The following is a 19,215-nucleotide window of genomic DNA, read 5'->3' as shown; positions in this document are numbered from 1 at the left end:
TAAGGACTTATTTTCAGTCATTTCCCATACTACTGGTATTGAATGGTTTTACCAATACCTCTGTATGCATAGTAATTTAGATTATACTAGGGTCCTAACTTTAAAAACCTTAATGGAAACAGTGTTAGAAAACAATTTTAGGCAGAAGAAGGGTGTAGCGATGGGGCTGGCTTGTGTCCCCATTTTTGCCAATTTTGTCCAGGCCTATTAGGAAACTAATTACGCATTTACCTCTTGCTACAAGGACTCATGGTCATTATATGGAAGATACCTTGATGACATCATAATTTTTTGGATAGACTCTAAAGATAATCTGAAAAAAAATTTTAAGTATCTTTACACGACACTGATTTTTTGTCATTCGCCATGACATGTTCTGATGATTATGTCAATTATCTAGATGTCACTCTAACCAAAAAGAAGATAGACAATAGATTTGACTCCAGTTTTTATAGAAAGCCATCTTATTCTAATACTTTATTGCATTATCATAGTTGGCATCCTGTTCATCAGAAAAAAATCACTAGTTAAAGGTCAATGTGTCAGACTAGCTCGAATGGTAACAGACAATGCAGAATTTTTAACTCAATGTAATTTATTAAAGACATGTTAGAGAAAAGGGGATATCCATCACCTTTTTTGAAAGAAATATTTCTAGAAGTACAAAACAGAGAGTGAATGGACACTTCATCCCTCTATTTGGTGTAGGGAGGAATGGTATTCCCTCCTTAGGTGACAGTAATAGGGATGTAAATGCTAAGTATGGGAAGGCACTTGTTCTCACTTCTAACAGAGACTTTTACGACATAAAAAATATTATTGTGAAGAATTGGAATATTTTTAATACCAACTCAGATTGCATTAATATAGTGGGGACAGCTCCATCTATTGTATATAAAAGACAGCCTTGCTTGAAAAGACTATTAGAAAGGGTGACATACAGAACTCTAGAAAGAAAAATGTTAAAATGTTAAGAGATGTAACCAGTGTAAACACATTTTAGAAACCAATTGTGTCAAGACTGACAGTTCCGGTGTGATCAAACCTAAAAAGAAATACAGTTGCAGTTCTAGACTAGTCATATACTTAGCTTTATGTCAGTTCTGTAAATGTCTTTATATCAGAAAACCTAAGCGAAGCCTTTACCAACACTATTATGATATAGGAAAAAAGGATACTATGAATGCCCTATTTAGACATATTAACGAATATAAAGACCACTACTTTAAGTTTCTTGCTATTGACCATGCAGAGCTGGGACAAAGAGGAGGATCCATAGATGACCTCCTTGAATTTAGAAAACTGCAATGGCAACTTAGAACTGACACAACTACCTTCCCAGGTCTTAATGACAGTCTATCTATTAGTAGTGTATTGAAATTAAAGGCCCCATTTCTTCTGTAGAAGTTCACACCAACAAAAAATTGAGCCGTGTCTGACACACAACTTGATTACATCAATTATCACTCACAAGGCATGAGTATTTAATGTTATATTGATTCAGACATTATTTGTATATATTTACTAGAGAATTTCTGAAGTTCAGGAATTGTTTCCACTTTATGTCAATTTGCATACAATGTAATTATTTTTATTTTTATTTATTGGGGGACAAATCGATACTTTTTACATATACATAGGAAAATCAAGTTTTCTTAAACATTTTTTGTGGTGCTATCTTTTTTATATGCATCGTTGAGAGAATATATTTGGGTGCATATATACAACTGAGTATAAATATATATATATATATATATATATATATATATATATATATATATATATACACACACACACACACACACACACTAGAGCTGACATTTCTGCACAAGTTTCCAATTTGTTTTAACATTTTTATAAAAGAACTCACTAGTACTTATAGAAAATACAAGGTTAATTTTATGCATAGCAGGAGGTAGGAGTGGTGTAATTAATTAACCAGTCACTGATGTTTAGACACTATTTAAATGTTTGTAATATTTGTTGCTGTTCTGATGAAGTCTCTTATTTAGCGAGATGAAAGTGCTTAATAAACTACCTTTTTACAGCCCTGGTTTGATATCTCTCCCTTTTTTTGTTTTTTGATCTTTGAAAATAATCTTTATTCATCTGCCCCCACTCATCTCTAATCCAGTATGCAGATGATTCAGTCATCATATCTTGCTCCGATAACCTCCCCACCTTCTGACCCTTACCCAAGGCTTACTCCTGTCTCTGGAAAAAAAAACTTCTTCTCTTCCTCCCTAAATCTCTACAGCATTATAAAAACTCTTTCTTAGTCTCATCCCATAACAATACTACTATCTCAGTAGAAGCCCATACTCAACTCCTTGGCATTATTATCGATAATCAAATTAAATTTGACACTCATATTCTACAAGCTATCAAAAAACGCACCAAAAACTAGGTCTATTACATAGGCATAAGAAATACCTAATGATGGACACAAAACATTCTTCAGCTCAAGCTTTTCTACTGCCTACTCTATTCTACACTGCATCTATTCTCACCAATCTCCAATCTAACCCCATGGCTAAACTTGAGTCCACCTATAATAAAATAGCTAGGTTTGCTGCCAATCTACCCTACTGATCTCATCACTGTACTGCCCTAAAAATTATTTCATGGCCCGAAGTCCAAAAAAAGAACTCCTACTTGCTCAACTCCACCTCACACCCTCTTTACTAGCTAATCCCTCCCTCTGCCCTGCTCTCTCTACCCTAATCTCTCCCTATACCCCCAAATAATGTCTCCACAGTGCAGATGGACATCTCCTTAAAGTTTATAAGCCTACAAAGCAAATTGGTAAACTACTGTATAGTCATTTTGTAGCTTGCACCCAGAATAAACTTCCCACAGACCTTAGATGCATCACAAACAGTCTCAGTTTCAAAAAAATAACACTAAAAAATTACATACATAACACATGGACCTGCCCTTGCCCTACTATTACCTGACCTACTCCTACACAACTTCTTTTCTCCTTATTCTTTGTTCTTACAATGTTATATTTACTACTTTCAATTGTCAAAGGATATTAATAAACCATTTTCTCTCATTTCTTATATATAGAGTGGCGTTAACACTCCACTACTTAACTAATTATTTGCCAATGTTGTAATTGTAGTATTACACTGTGTGAATGCTACTGTTTTTACATTTTCTGTTAATAACTCTTAGTTGCTTTTGCATCTCTATTATTTTGTTAAGCTCTGTATCTGTATTTGTACTTATATATGCATTATTTTTTTGTATATGTCTGGAGCTTTTCTCCTAGGGTCTCTGCTGAAAAAAAGGGCTTCTGGCCCAGTCAGACCATCCCAGTTAACAAATGTCAAATAAATAATACATGTATAAATAACTGCTATATGGTCTCATATTACTGTAGATGATAATTGCAGTTGGTTATACGCAGAATGATTTCAGTTCCTTGCTGCAAAGGTGTTTGTGTGGCAAAGAGGGAAAAGGCATCTTACTGTGTTCTGAAGGCTCATTGGAGTGAGAGTTCAAATCCAGAGCTATGTAGAAATATTTCATGTTTACTACATTTTGTAGTGTGTATGTCATAGATTATTTTTCCTCATTTCAACTACTTTTCTCTTTTTTTCTTTTTTTTTTCCCTTTTTCTTTTTCGTTGGTGGGGCAGGTTTTGAGTAATGCACAGCTTAGCGCAAACACGGGAAATGGAGAAAAAAATGAATGTCACTTTTGGAGGTGCTCATCTCGTTTGTGTGAAGTGTGTGAGTACTTAAACTGGACTACTGGCCCACCCAGGAAGCACACAGAGCACATACAGAACATCTGCAAACAGGGGGTCTGTAAAAGGACAAAGGTTAAAAACAATACATTGTTACAATTTTTGTTTTCCATCATGCAGCTGTGCTTAGTGGCTTTGTTCAAAGGGTAGCAAGGTTCCCCAAGAGCTGCAGCCATTCATCACCTGCAGACAGGACTCAGACAGCCAATAACCGAAACCAGATGCATTCAATTAATTCTGTTGGGCACCATGTTAACATAGAGTGTTAACACAGAGAGTAAGAATGATTAGGAAATTAGGAAATGTCATGTAACTAGTTCTGTGGCAGTAGGTGTGAGTGTAGGGCTGGAGTAGGGTAGGGTTCTACCACAGGGTATGCAACCTACTTTTACTGTTGTGACAGCGCATTTTATAGCAGTGAACTGAAAAATAGACCAGTGTTATTTCAACATCCTTGTGGCAAGAGTGTAAGAGTAGGACTGTCATACACATGATCCTGGGTTCTAATATAGGATATTCCATGCACTTGTTCCACTTCCTATTATATTCACTCTCGCTTATAACACTTTAGATAGCGGAGACGATATACATTATATGTATGAGGGATGAGACACCATTATTGTGTTTTCAGATATATGACTGATGGTATGCTGCCTACTATATTTCTGTAAGTATAATTATGCTATCTGGACTTGCATAGCCTTCACAATTACATAAGACACATACACAACTGGATCTATATCCAATAACCTTGTCAGATCACACACATACATGTGCAACAGCGCAAACTGTCACTGTATTTATGTATAATTCTTATGTCTCAGCAGCACTTCTGTGACAAAGATGAAAAATCAGTACTAAGAAGAAAATGTTTTGTCCCTTATGCCTAGGTTTGAATCCCGCAGTGTAAAAATCTATTTTCCTCAGTGTAAAAAGGCAAAAAATAAATGTCAGGTCATTACATTTATGCACCTGGTCCATGCCTGCAAACTTAACTCACCTAACAGTTACCTCCTAATTTACAATATATATTTCCAGGCAACATCAGTGGACACTCCTCAAGCTATGGCCAAGTGTCAGATTAACCATCCAGTTTCAATTATCTAATTCCTTCCTGCTTGGCACTGCTGCTGTCTGCTTAACATTGTGCAAATGTGGTTGGCATTGTTGCTCGGGTTTGTGCACTACCAGTAAATTCAATAAGTATAACTGGTAGAAAATCATCAGTTTCTAATGCTTTAGTTCAGCTGGTAGACATGGCTGGTGTTACAGAGGAAGATGCCAGGTTTAGGGCACAGAGGTGGGGTGTCTAGGAGTCCAGGATATTTACTGGACTCCTACTAAAGCACCACAAAAAAGGCTTCTGCAGGGGAACTATTCTGTCTCCCAGTACAAATCTGAAGCATGAAATAGTGTGACCCAGCCTGTATCAAGGGCCATAGGCATCCCACACACTGGAGACCAGTATAGGTATCATTTTAATGACCTACAGTAGTGAAAAAGGGATACTCTAAACTGTTGGATGAATGAGTTTGAGACTGCAGACATCCCATAGCTGTGTAAATATGACAACAACACAGTACTTGTAAGACTTATAAAGCTAAATGTAGGCAAGATTGGTATGCATAATGCTCTTTTGTTCTTTTCTTGTCATTCCTCAGCTGCCACTGGATGTGAGTTCCATAGGCAGACTTATGTTACTCGAATGGAGAGACTGAGCAAAGCGAGTGGTATGCATGCAGCAGAAGAGAAATGTTACTGTAGCTTTAAAAAAAAATAAACATAGCTTTGTGGGTCTTTTATACAGTTATATCAAATTGAGCATTCATGTCCCAACTGTAAAAGCAAGTATGCATGCATTAGTCTGTAGCACGAACCACCTGTAGGAGTCAAATATTAAACTCTAGTCAGAGGTTGTGGGTTCAAATACCATGATTCAGAACTCTACAATACTATTATTTCCTTAAATTAAAATCTCTGCTGTAAACTGTAATCTGTATAATTGGAACACACATATGTGCAATGTATGCACATTTCAAGGATTACTTTCAGTAATCAGTAGTATAATATGCATCAGTTAGGACCTAGAATTAAATGTAACACTTTAGATACAAGAGTTGCATAACTGTGTTAATGTAGTTTATGCCATGCATGATGGTACTAATTTTATCATTTTTTTTCTTTCACCCCAACTCTTATCTCTCTTTTTTTATTTTCTGGTATGTGCATTCAAATTTCTCCATGTCATCCATGTATACTACATCACTAAATGTGCACAGTACAGCGAGGTAGGCCAGCCCCAGTGGATCAGCTTGCCCCTACTATGGCGGCTCCAGCACCGATGCTCATCACATCTGGCATCCAACCTAGCAGCACTACCTCTTCTGCCCCTGTGCTACCTGCACCTTCAGGTAGTACTGCCTAGAAACTGGTGCAGTCGTACCCTCTGGGAGCAGTGGCAGGGGTGATGATTTCATCACCTGCTGGGAGATGCAAGGGTTGGTGTGTATGGTAATGCACCACACCACTGGTGTATGCCTATGCCAGATGGAGATGCTGCTGTCCCTCATGGTCCATAGGAGGAGAAGACATCAAGCACTCCAGCTGCCAGTGAAGGAAGGGGACAGTGATGGCAATCCATTGGATGAGGACTTGATTCTCACTGTCTCCAAGCTTGATGGGCATTTACCTGTGTTGTCCCCTCCCTCACACCAATCATTATGTCCTCAAGCCATTTCTGTCCCTCACTGTCCCTGTTTCCTGTTTGTCTTGTTTATTTGTATTTGCTTCCTCACCTACCCAATGACCCAGATGTACCTGCACCCTTTACCCAGCAGTCTTCTCTTCTTCTCTTCCTGAATTAAAAAAAATGGGCACCTGTCCCATAAAAAAAAAAAAAAAGTCTAATTCACAGCTGTCTATTTCACACTCATGTCTTCTGGACACCCTTGAGTCAGTCCAATTGGCTATGTAACATGATTACTTTGTTGTCAGTGACCTCTCTGGAGGTGAAGGTACAAATTCAAATAATATTCTGCACACATGATCAGTTTTTTATGTTGAAGAAATGGATAGCTGTGGTTCTTTCATACCTCCTTCCTGCAAATACCTGTATTGCTTTCCCTTTATTATTCCCCCTCCTTAATCTCATTTCACCACTTTCCTATTTACCCCATTGTAACACCTATAATCTGCTCAAACAATAGAATCACACACAACACACATAAGCAGTGGAAAAAAACAATGGCTCCCTTAATTTTTTTTGGCATCTATGTTTGTGAGGAGTTTCACTTCATGTACCAGTGCTAAGTGACAGTGAATGGCTCTACAATGATGCGGTTACCTATGCCCAATGCCGCTTAACCCAGCTGAGTTATACAACACACATAGCAACACATGTATTATCAACAATTAAATGTCATTGCATTATCACTATTTATTTAAAAGCATTAGATACACCTAAATTTGAACCAAGTATCATATGGGCTTAAAAAGAAATGTGCCAATGCATTTACACCTCCTGCCGCAGAGTCAGGTAAGCAGCAGGTGTGTTTCATAGACTCAGTACTAACTCTCAGACTTTAGCAATGCAGCTCGCATTTGTGCACTGCTTAACTACGTGCAAACAGAGAAAGTAACGAAAATGTGAATCTCTCATGTGCAAACAGATTGACAACTGTTGTGTAAGCCTGCTATTCTCTGCACTATGGAAAAATAAATATTATTATGTATTAGTGTTATTTACTGTTGATTTCCATTTTATGACATGCAATTATATGTGAAACATAACAAACTGAAGGCCCTATCTGACAATATATCACATCAATACAGCCATGTGTTGCCTCCCCCAAGCATTGCAACCCTAGTGTCTCAGTACTTTTATCACACATATATCAACTGCACTACATAATTTAATATGCTGTGTGATATGCAATGCACATCAATCTGGCAAGATGCAGAACTAGAACTATTGACTCATAAGCCTAAACAGCATCATCTGCAAGGCTATGGAAGGAATCATCGTGGACGTTATCGACAGGGACATAAGTGACCTTCAACACACTTGACCTGACCCATTTTGGTTTTGGCAAGGGTAGATTTTGCTTATTAAACCAAGTGGACTGCTTTGATAATGACCCCAAAGACCTGGATGAGGGATAAAAGGACATATCACCTATGTTGATTTATCCAAGACATTTGACACTGTCCTCCATTCAGGTATCAAAGAGAAACTCTCCCATATGGGGATTAAACAATACATTACTAGATGGAGCCAAACAGCTCACAGACAGAACGCACACTGTCAAAGATGGGGGCTACATCACTGCACCATTTGCCAGTGGAATCCCACAAGGATCTGTGCTGTACTCTCAACTGTTTTGAAAAATATTTCTCTGAAATCCAGGCAAAGGTAGATGGCCTGTGGCTTACCAAGTTTGCAGATGACTGTCAATTGGGCACATTCATATACAGTCCCCCAGTGATGTTAAAATATTACAGAAATGGGTGACACAGAAAAATAACTGATGCCAAAATCACAAACTGAACCTTAAAGCAAACAATGCATCATTGTTCCCTTTTTCAATGACGTACCCCTGCTAATTATGATATACGTAGCACCTCCATAAGCTTAAACACAGTGTTGTAAGACTTGGAAACACATGTTGATAGGAATCTACTCTTCAATCACTATGTGTTCATAGTGGTGAGACACACATTCTACATTGCGTACCTCATAAATATCCAAGACCAAGGAGGTCATACCTCCACTAAAGTTGACCCTTTTCAGACTGCTCTCTTTTGTCTGTACCTCACCAGACACCTGCAGCAACTGGATAAATCACAGAGGTTTGTGACCATGAGAATTCATGGCTTCCAAAACATGTAGTACATGAAAGACTGACAGACCTGTCACTGTACTCAGTATCATACAGGCTTCTGAGAGGTGATCTATGCCTGGCCTACAGAGCAGTCTCAGTTTCTGTCCTTTTGGAAATGCTGGACAACTGCAAATCAAATGGGACAAGAATAACTTGGTCCAAGGACCTCAACCTAGCCTGTGACATAAACTGAACAGGCTGGGGAGACAGATATATCTCCCCGCGATTGCCACTCCTCTGTAGTAGGCTCCCACTGCATGTGAATCAGTTCTCCTCAATGACCCTATTCAAGTGAAACATGGACAACTGGATAGGTAATTGTAAATTCACCCTAGTGGTACCTATGTCTCTCATGGACAGGGGCATCTGGTGCTGATCACAAAATCACTCTGCTAATAATGATCATCTAACTATGCTCAATAAGGGTACCTGTGTTTTTATACAGCTAGGCTTGTAAGCACCCTAGGGTCATTAGTCTAGCAGCCTCCTATGAACGTATGCTGGCTTCCCAACATGCCCTGCTGATATCATCCACTATATGTTGTCCCACAGCCTTGTAAAAGACTGACTTGTGCCACAGCACTAGTGTAAAGTACTGAATTCAGTAGTCTGTGTTTCTTAGATAGATAGTGGTTACGCTCTCACTACAGTCAACTGTGTGTGTATGTGTGTGTGTGTGTGTGTGTGTGTGTGTGTGTGTGTGTGTGTGTGTGTGTGTGTGTGTGCTTGTGGGTTTAGCCAGAAGAGCAGAAGTGTGTATCTTATAGTTTCCACTTCAATCCTAAGGATTGACAGTATTTTGACACTTGCACATGCCTACACATCCATTTCATGCAGGCCTTCCAGCATCTTCTCTCCAACATGCCCTGCTAATGTCATCCACTATAAGTTGTCCTGCAGCCCTGTAAAAGAGGGCCATAGTGCTAGCATAACGTACTGAGTTCTGTTGTTTGTGTACTTAGATAGGTAGGGGTTCTGTTCTTACTGCAGTCAAGTGTGTGTTGTGTGTGTGTGTGTGTGTGTGTGTGTGTGTGTGTGTGTGTGTGTGTGTGTGTGTGTGTGTGTGTGTGTCTAGCCAGAACAGCAGAAGTGTGTATTCTACAGTTACTGCTCCAATACCACTGACTGATCAGCATTTTCATACTTGCAAATACCTGCACATCCATTTCATGCAGGCCTCCCAACATCTTCTCTCCAGCATGCCCTACTCATGTCATCCACTGTAAGTTGTTCTGCAGCTCTGTAAAAGACAGTCTTGTGCCATGGTGCTAGCATAAAGTACTGAGTTCTGTCATCTGTGTACTTTAGAGAGGTAGGGGTTCTGTTTTCCTACAGTTACTGCTCCAATCCCACTGTTTGACAGCATTTTGATACTTGCACGTCTATTTCATGCAGGCCTGCCAACAGCTTCTCTTCAACATGCCCTGTTGATGTTATCCACTATAAGTTGTCCTGCAGTCATATAAAAGACAGACTTGTACTGTGGGGCTAGCGTAAACTACTGAGTTCTGTAGTCTAGCCATTTAGGGGTTCTGTTCTCATTGTAGTCAATGGGGGGGGGTTGTGCACTTGCTTGACATTGCATAGAGCTTTTTATACCACTATGTCAGGACACTGTTATTGCCATATTGTACTCACCAAACACTGCTGATGTCATCAGCTATAATGTGTTGATGAGACACTCCAAGTCAGACTTGAGCTGTGGTGCTTGCCTTAAATGTAGTTTAGTAGTCTGTGTACTTAGCCAGTTACAGGTTCTATTCTCTCCCCAGTCGACTGGGATATGTGTGTGGATTTGCTTGACATTACAGAGATCCTTTTACACCAGCATGTGGGTCACTATTATTACCATATTCTACTCACCAGATACACTGATTTCATCAGCTATGATGTATTGTCTGAGACACTCAAATCAGACTTGAGCTGTAGCACTTACCTTAAATACAGAGTCCAGTAGTCTGTGAACCTAGATAGGTAGGTGGTCTATTCTTATTGCAGTCAACTGTGATGTGTGTGTGGACACTTGCTTGACATTACAGAAAGCCTTTTACATCAGCAAGTGGGACACTGTTATTGCCATATTCTCCTCACTAGACACTGCTGACATCATCAGCTATATCTGATTTGTGGATGTGCACTATTCCCAATAGGGAGGGGTCAGAGACTGGCCTGAAGGCCAGACAGAAGTCACCTCATCTGATACAGATTGCAGTGACATGAATGTCAGTCTCTCCACACACATATCATGGCATGGATTTTAGTCAATGTGTTTTCTTGGTGTGTAACCCCTGAGGTCTATTCAGCTGTTGCATGTGTCTGGTGAGGTACATGCAAAACAAAGCATTATACAATATATTAGTGTTCTGATGTGGTTTGGGCACAGTGCTGTAATATAATCCTGAGAATGGAATATGATGGAATGACTTATGATGTGGTCAACATAGACTTTCAATATCAGTGTGGAGACTTGGTGGTCGAAGATCAAATTGCTTCCTACATCTGTTCCCAGTGTTTGCATCACTGGGTTTCAGCATAGCATTGCTGTTGTCAATGCTGTAATTGGCAGGGAATTCCACTTTACATAAGGCCAAAACAAAGACATATTTCTGAATTTATTTGTGGACTGTGTGGCTTTGCCACCAATCATTTCTCTGTGCTAGCCACTCTTGTAGTATGCTATCATCATAGGTGGACTCAATGATTACACCCAGTATGCAAGACTCAGCAAACGTGGCGAGCCAAAGGTCATAAACTGTAGCCTGAACTGTCAAGAAATAGATTCAAAACAGTAAAAGGCCAATAACAGATCCCTGGGGTATACCAGCGGTGACAGTTATAGGTTGATTCACGACTTTCAAAATATATGTTCTATTAGTGACACAATTGGTTACCCATATAGTGACATAAAGTTTAATCCCTGGCTAGGAGAGTTTCACAATGATAACTGCATGGGGGATTGCATTCAACTCTTAGGCCAACTGAGACTATCCAGTATGCACTGTCTTACCTTCATCCAGGCCTATCACACAGAATCAGTGGGCTGTAGCAACATCACAGATCACTTGGCATATGACTCATCACATTAACCTTTCTGACATGGTTAAATACACACTTCAACACACCCTGCACACAGACTATGTTCCTGTAGAAGGGTGTACATAAACATGCATACATCTGAGTTGTGTGGGAAATTGCTTCAAATTCCTGCATGGATAGACACATCCTGACTCTCCACATCTGTGAGGTAAACCAGCATGTCATCATGGACCTTTTTTAAATGGACACTAGTGATAACCCGGCTGTATGCAACAGACCTGTATGAGTTGTTAATACAACATCATGTTTGTTACATCTGTTAAATGCCCTCAAAGAGGTCATTGAGGTCATGCATGATGACAACACCTTTTGAACTTGAGAAGCCAAGGCATTTGACACAAATCCACACTGAGGTATTCACTCAACACTGTCAGATGTGGCCATAAGCACCTATATCACCAAGTGGATAGACAACTGCATCACATACATGGCATCTAAATATTTTGACATGTTTAGATCCAATGATCAAGTCCATACATCTGCTTGGCCATTTCCTATCCATTATTTAAGTGATGGGCATTACAGATGTCATACACATCCTGTGTCCAAACAGCTGTCGCAAGGGCTACAGATTGTGGGCAATCATAGAATCCAACTGTGATATTAGAATAATACAGACAGTATCAACACACACCAAAGACTGCTGCCACAACTATGACAATTGCAATGACATGAAAACCTGGGGGGATTTGTTATGTCAGGAAAACAAGCACACAAACCAAGAATAATGTAGACATCACACCATATAATCAGACCAATAGGTATGTGACATGTGTCCTGGGGTAGATGGTAAGTGGAACGTCCACCATCATGGGTCACAGTACTGACTACTCCCTTGCATGGAACACAAGTACTGAGTATGTGAAGGACATCCAGATCAAACGTCATAATACCTCCATAATTCCCAGCATTCATCACACCAATAACTGAGTATAATGCACACTTCTTTATGTACCTCTCTACATCTCTTCCAGTAATGTGTAACTGAACTGTGGCACCTTTGTCACAGTGAGCTGTTACGCATTTATTGGTCATACCTAGGTATTCTTCTAGTGGCATAAACATCACTGACTGATGGTGCGGAACCCTCATCAAGTGGTTACACCAGATGCATGTGTGCTAACTGTTCCGATGATACACACGGTACATCCATCTCTGTTTGACAACATCAGTGACTTGAGTAATATTCGTCACAGTGTGGATCGTACAATATATATACATATATACACACCATGCACACCAGTCAACTAGCCTGTATTGATCATAATTTTGCATGCAGGTATTGTACTGTCCCTCCTAACACCTCCAGCAGATGTTATGGTGCCAGGACAGTGTGTGTCTTTACCTTCATAGAGTGTGCGCATGTCATAATAGTTGTACCAGTGTCTTTGTGCAGAATCATCTCTAATCACTCTAAATCACATATGTTATGTCAGAGACACATGATTACTGGTGGTATTATTCTGATATTGCCCATGATTGCCCTTGCTTCTTTTAATGTTGTCAATGACTCTTTACCTGTGTCCCACTTGCTGAAGACTTCTGCTGAGATTACATTCATATTCAGGCAAATCAGTTTGCACAGCTTCACAATATGCACCCTACCCCAGTTGTATGTAACACCCCTGATAGATGTCCTTTACATTGTTCATGTAAGGATACTTATCTCACACAGACATCTTCCCCATTATGTCACCGTGTATGACAGTCACATTTTCACTGTGCAATCCCTGCTTTACCACACTGATATGTGATTGGTGTTGCTGCTACAACTGTCTTCCATTGACATGCCCTCATCTGCTGAATATACGGTTGTTTCTCCTGTCTTTCTCTGTGTTCATTCCTACAATTCTTCTGTGTCTCTATTCAAAATACACACTTCCCCTGAGTGTTTATATTACATGGCAGTCTATGTCCCCTTACAGATCATTTACACATCTTCAGTACAGAATGCCAGGAATGGGATTTCACAATACTCTGCACTGTGTACACTCACCTGTACTGTGTTTGGGCCATATACATAACTATCATACTTCTCAATTATCCAGATTTTCACAGAATATCTGAACGTTTGCCTTATATATCTTTTGGTGTGTTCCTTATCAAATTTTTGGTTTTCTGCCATATCACTAGGATGATCTCAGGACTGATGTGACTCAATTACATACATTTGAGTTTCAGACTTCAAATCCTTCAGAAATATATTTTAATAGAAATCCCTTGTTATTCTGCTACATTTCTAAAAGTAAATATGTCAAATATGTCCCTATTTCTGGGTCACTGAACCCCCATTATGTTGATCTTTGTCCAGATGTCTTGCCCTAAGATATTGAGAGTATGAAAACTATTTTCTGTTAAGCTCTGGTGATCATTGTGGCATTCCATGCAAAACCACAGACCTTCAGTGCTCTGACTTAAATAGGATTGCTATGCATGTTTGCTTACACAGTTTCCTGGCCACCAACATTGTTGCCACCCACAAAACCTTGCTTATTTATGTTTAAACACAGTACGTGGGATGAATATGCAAAGAACACTGCTGCTCATCTCACATCACCACTCACACATGTAAACTCTGTGCAAGCTTTGCACAAATCCTACACAGAATATACTGAATCCCTGTGACCATTTATTTTGCTTAAAGTGAATTTTTTACTCCAATGTGCTTTTGTAGGATATTCGGAAAGGATGTCATTATCAATGAATGTCCTTAACATGCTCTGAGATTCATTCCTGTACTGGATGTCATTGTCAAGTCCACATTTATCATAAGGATGGATTAGCATGCTGTTTTCAGAATATCTAGGAGGAGATAGTTCAGTATAAAGGCAATTATTTCAGTGATGCCTATAAAAGTACATTTTAGCTTTAACAGTATATGGTCACTAAGCATTTAGAACAAAACAATAAATCTACATGGGGTGGAAAGTGCAGATATAAATTAGCAAACACCATGCCTTCATGCCAAAATTCAATGTTTTGAATAAGGAAGTTTCAATGAGCTAAAGGTTGGACTGGTTTAGTTTGTCCATTTGGTACTTCATAGGTAAATATTAGACTAGCAGTCTTTGTTGGTCATTTTAGGACTAGCTAATTTCCCTTTTAAAATTAAGAATTGAACCCTGTCCTTTATGACTGTGAGATAAACACCATAACCATTATACCAACCCCCAAACCCTAGCTCAGCTCACTGAAATTTAGTTATTATTATTATTATTATTATTATTATTATTATTATTATTATTATTATTAATATTATTATTACTAATAATAATAATGTGTTAACTGGGTAAGCAAACTTCTTTCAAGCTACAACCATGAGATCTAGTTAAATGACTTGTTCCGATTCTCACAGTAGAGGGATAGACGGTGAAAGTATCAAACCTTGGACTGCAAAGTAATGCTTGTTAGTTGCTCATAGTCTTATCCCTCTGCACTAAACTCCCATATAAGATGAAAAATGTACAGAAAATTCCCAAAATAGATATATCAGGATGAAAAATGGGGAAAAAAATCTAATTTACATTTGCAACCAAAAAAAATCTTATTAACTTTGACATTGTAAAATATATATTTTAGTGTAAATTATTTTATATTGCGCACTATAATTCACACTCTGTTTTAACTATATGCTAAAATTAACAAAGAAAAAACAACTAATTATGATTGTTATTCTCAATACGTGGATAGTTAGCCTTTCAAATGTGGTTTTAATAAAGAATGAAATGGGCATGTGTACGAGAATTATTATTTTTCTCCATCTGTCAGTACTGACCTACATGACCTGATATGTGACTTCCCTTTGTTTGCACAAAGAGTAACTTTATATTTATCATTTATGAATTTAGAAGCTCATATTTTGTCTCATTATAAATGCAAACCAGATTTTCTGCCAGCTTTTCATTGTGTTGTTTCTATTTTTGAAACTTTAATTGATAGAAAATGATACACTTTGCACACCAAATACACATCTGGATATAACTTGGGTTCACTGAGTCTCATTACAAGGCTATGGAAAACAGTCTGTTAAACATTATACTGGGATTTTGTCAGAAGGCATCATATACAGCTTATTTTTGATGTGGTAAGTCTGAGGTGCCATTTCTTGGAATATTCCTTTTCTTCAGGGTATGGCGATCTTGGAGTTGGTATATATAGCTTCAAGTGCGGGGGGGGGGGGCTTGTCCCTACAAAAAAATATGTTATAAGGAGAAGAATGATTTTTGCGATACATTCTTCTCCTGTTATTTTTTTTTTCTTTTTTCAGCGCTGACTTTTCAACAGTGAGACTAGAACAATAGGTGACCATCAGAGTCCTTATTACTGTATTAGTTTCCACACATCACTGGGGATTTTTTTCGAAACACCACTTGAAAGCAGTAGTAGCAGCATTTTTAACTGATGTCTCTCTAGCCACATTTTACTTCCCCTTCATTGCCACCATTTATTTATTTATTTATGTAAGTTTGTTTACCTGGATAGTGATCAATTTCATATCAAGCCCAAGACACAATAAGACAAAAAAAAATAAAATGTACTGGCAGAATTTCTAAAGATCATTTTAAGTCAAAGAGTAAAACATTATAAAACAGTGTTACTGATGTCAGTACATATCTGGTCTATGGTAGAGTAGTGAGGTATGCCGATGAGGTTTTGTGATGTGGTCGAAGATGAGGCTTTGCTTTTTCATTAGCAAGGTAGGCTTTGAATTAGAATCTACATTTTTAATAGTTGGAGAGGTGTTTTATGCAGGAATGCAGGGCTTGCCAAAGTTCTGCAATGTATTCAGAGGATTTAGTGTTATTTTTAGATGCAGCAGCTATCATGGGTGAGGAATATTCTATCTGTGCAACAGCGAAGCCTTTGCCAATGACAGTTCTTGCATGTAAGGAAAACAAGGCAAATATTTCAGAAGCCCAGAGTAGAAGATAATTAATTTTAGCCCTAATTTTCTCTTTGTGGAGTTGAAAGTTCAGATGTCAATGTAGTCAATGATATGTCTTAGTTTAGTAGTTTTTGTGGTCCATGACATTGTGTGTTTTGAGGCAGTATGAGAATTTTTCATGGGTTCAGAATATCATGTTCTTGGCTTTGTTGGGTTTAAATAGGAACTTAGAATCCAAAAACAGTATAGAAAGTAGACACAACACCATTGAAAAATGCTGAGAAATTTAGTGTTTACAGTAACTCATAAAATCATAAACTGTTTCATTCCAAATATAAGAACTTCATCAGATAAAAAACCCCCAGAAATGTTTTTTAAATTTTAGTAGCATATTCTTCATGCATCAGACTAGCCAATAAAAGCAATTTATTAATAACAATACTAATTAAATTGAATCTATTTCTCTATCTATCTATCTATCTATCTATCTATCTATCTATCTATCTATCTATATGGGCCTACTTCAAAACTTCGAAATCCCAGAAGATGAAGGATGACATCGCCGAGATGAAATCAGTGAAAACCCACTGTAGCAAAAGACAGCATCAATGAATATCTTCTCAGGGTAAGTAACCACTAACATCAAACATCATGAAAATGAAACTGCACCAACCCCAACCCACCCAGGTGGGGGGCTATGACCTCCACACCCCCACCCCTTAACTAAATATACCAACTCTGAAATAACACTATAATTAGGGAAAGGGCAAAGCTCATTTTTTTGGCCAACAGGTTAATTACTCTGGGGATACATTCACCAATCAGGTCCATTGCTGAAATGAGTTTTTGCTGATTTCTTCTCAACAATGTTGTTTTTGTCCTCTGGGATTTCAATATTTTCAGGTAGACCGTATATATATATATATATATATATATATATATATATATATATATATATATATATATTTAAAGGATGGCTAAACTATCACCTTAAATAGAAATATCATGAGAGAGGTTTAAGCAGGTTGCATATTAATATATTAATGATACAAAAAATACTTAAATCACAGTCATTATGTTAAATATCCATAGTTTTTAAGTGTAAAATGCCACTAATCAACATTTTATCATTTAAACCAGGGGAATATGTTGCATTTAATTTAATTTGCCAGTGTAATTCTCTGTCCTCTATAAATGCTCCACAAAACCCTCCCCTTACTTGCTTGGAAATATTTTCCACAACATAAAAGAGGATTTTTAAAAATCATTACACAATGTTGTTGTCTTTCGGCTTTTCCCGGTTAGGGGTCGCCACAGCGGAACTCCGGTCCGCTAATGATTTGCAGTAGATTTTCACAGTGCTGAGTTGCCAGCTAGACCCCCAACCTTCAACGAAGGCACACCCATTCACTCATGTCTTTCAGAAAGCCACTCGACCCACGTGGAGGACATGCAGACTCCACACAGAAGGCACTCCCTGCACACTACCTGAGAATCAAATGGGAGAACCTCTTGCTGTGAGGCAACAATGCTACCGCTGCACCACCATGGAATAAAATCATTACACAATATACAGTGTTTATATAACATGTTGCTAATGTCCTTACTTTTTATTGCATAATATTGATTTATTTATTTATTTTTGTTTATTCATTTAACATTTGTTGACTGGGCAGGTCCTACTAGGATACAGCCTATTTTCAGTGGAGGCCTGGGGAGAAACGTTCCAGATGCATGTCACAGACACATACTCATAAATTCTGCTTTTAAGTTGTCTTTCAGTTTTCCCTACATAAAAACCATTACCAGACATACACAAAGTAATATTCTACAACTTCTGCAATTTTACAATTGCATTTGTAGTTATTTGTAATACTTGTTGGACACGATTTAACTATTATGCTGGAATTGTCATAAATAAAACAACATTGGGAACATGTACCACATTTCACCATACCACAGTGCTACTCCCATTTCAGTGATCTTTCTACTATATTTTTCATATTCTTACCCTTTTGTAAACAAATTTGTATGTCTCTAATTCACAAAAATGTTCACAATCTTTGAACAAGTTCCAGTTTCTAATGATGAGCTGTTTCTCCTGTTCACTGACATTAGAATATGGTAATACCAATGCTTTTACAAACCCACTGACACTAATATTCATTTTAGTGCTTACAACCATTGCCTTCCTCAAATAGGCACATATTTTATCTTTCCCATATTCTTTCACAATATTCATGATTTCACAAACTAATTTTTTAGTATAACCTCTTTCTAGAAACTTATTATTTAATCTAGTACATTCTTCATTAAACATTTCATCATCTGAAACTAATCTGGAAATTCTAACAAACTGTCCTTTCACCAAGTTCTTTTTTTGTCAGAAAGGGTGGTGACTAGGAAAATGTAGGGATGAATTTGAGAACATAGGTTTCCCAAAGATTGTAGATTCATAGAAAGGAATCTCATAATTTTTGTACATAGTAATATCCAAATAAAGTATTCTGGATGAAACCGTATGGTGGGTAAAGGTAAGAAATGATGCAATGTTTTTGATGTAAGATATAAATTCATTAAATAACTCAGTACCACCT

Source organism: Protopterus annectens, chromosome 15.part0 (genome assembly GCF_019279795.1).
Source record: "Protopterus annectens isolate FY-2018-M chromosome 15.part0, PAN1.0, whole genome shotgun sequence".
NCBI lineage: Eukaryota > Metazoa > Chordata > Ceratodontiformes > Protopteridae > Protopterus > Protopterus annectens.
The sequence above is the reverse complement of the archived record's forward strand: the minus strand, read 5'-3'. Positions refer to the sequence as shown.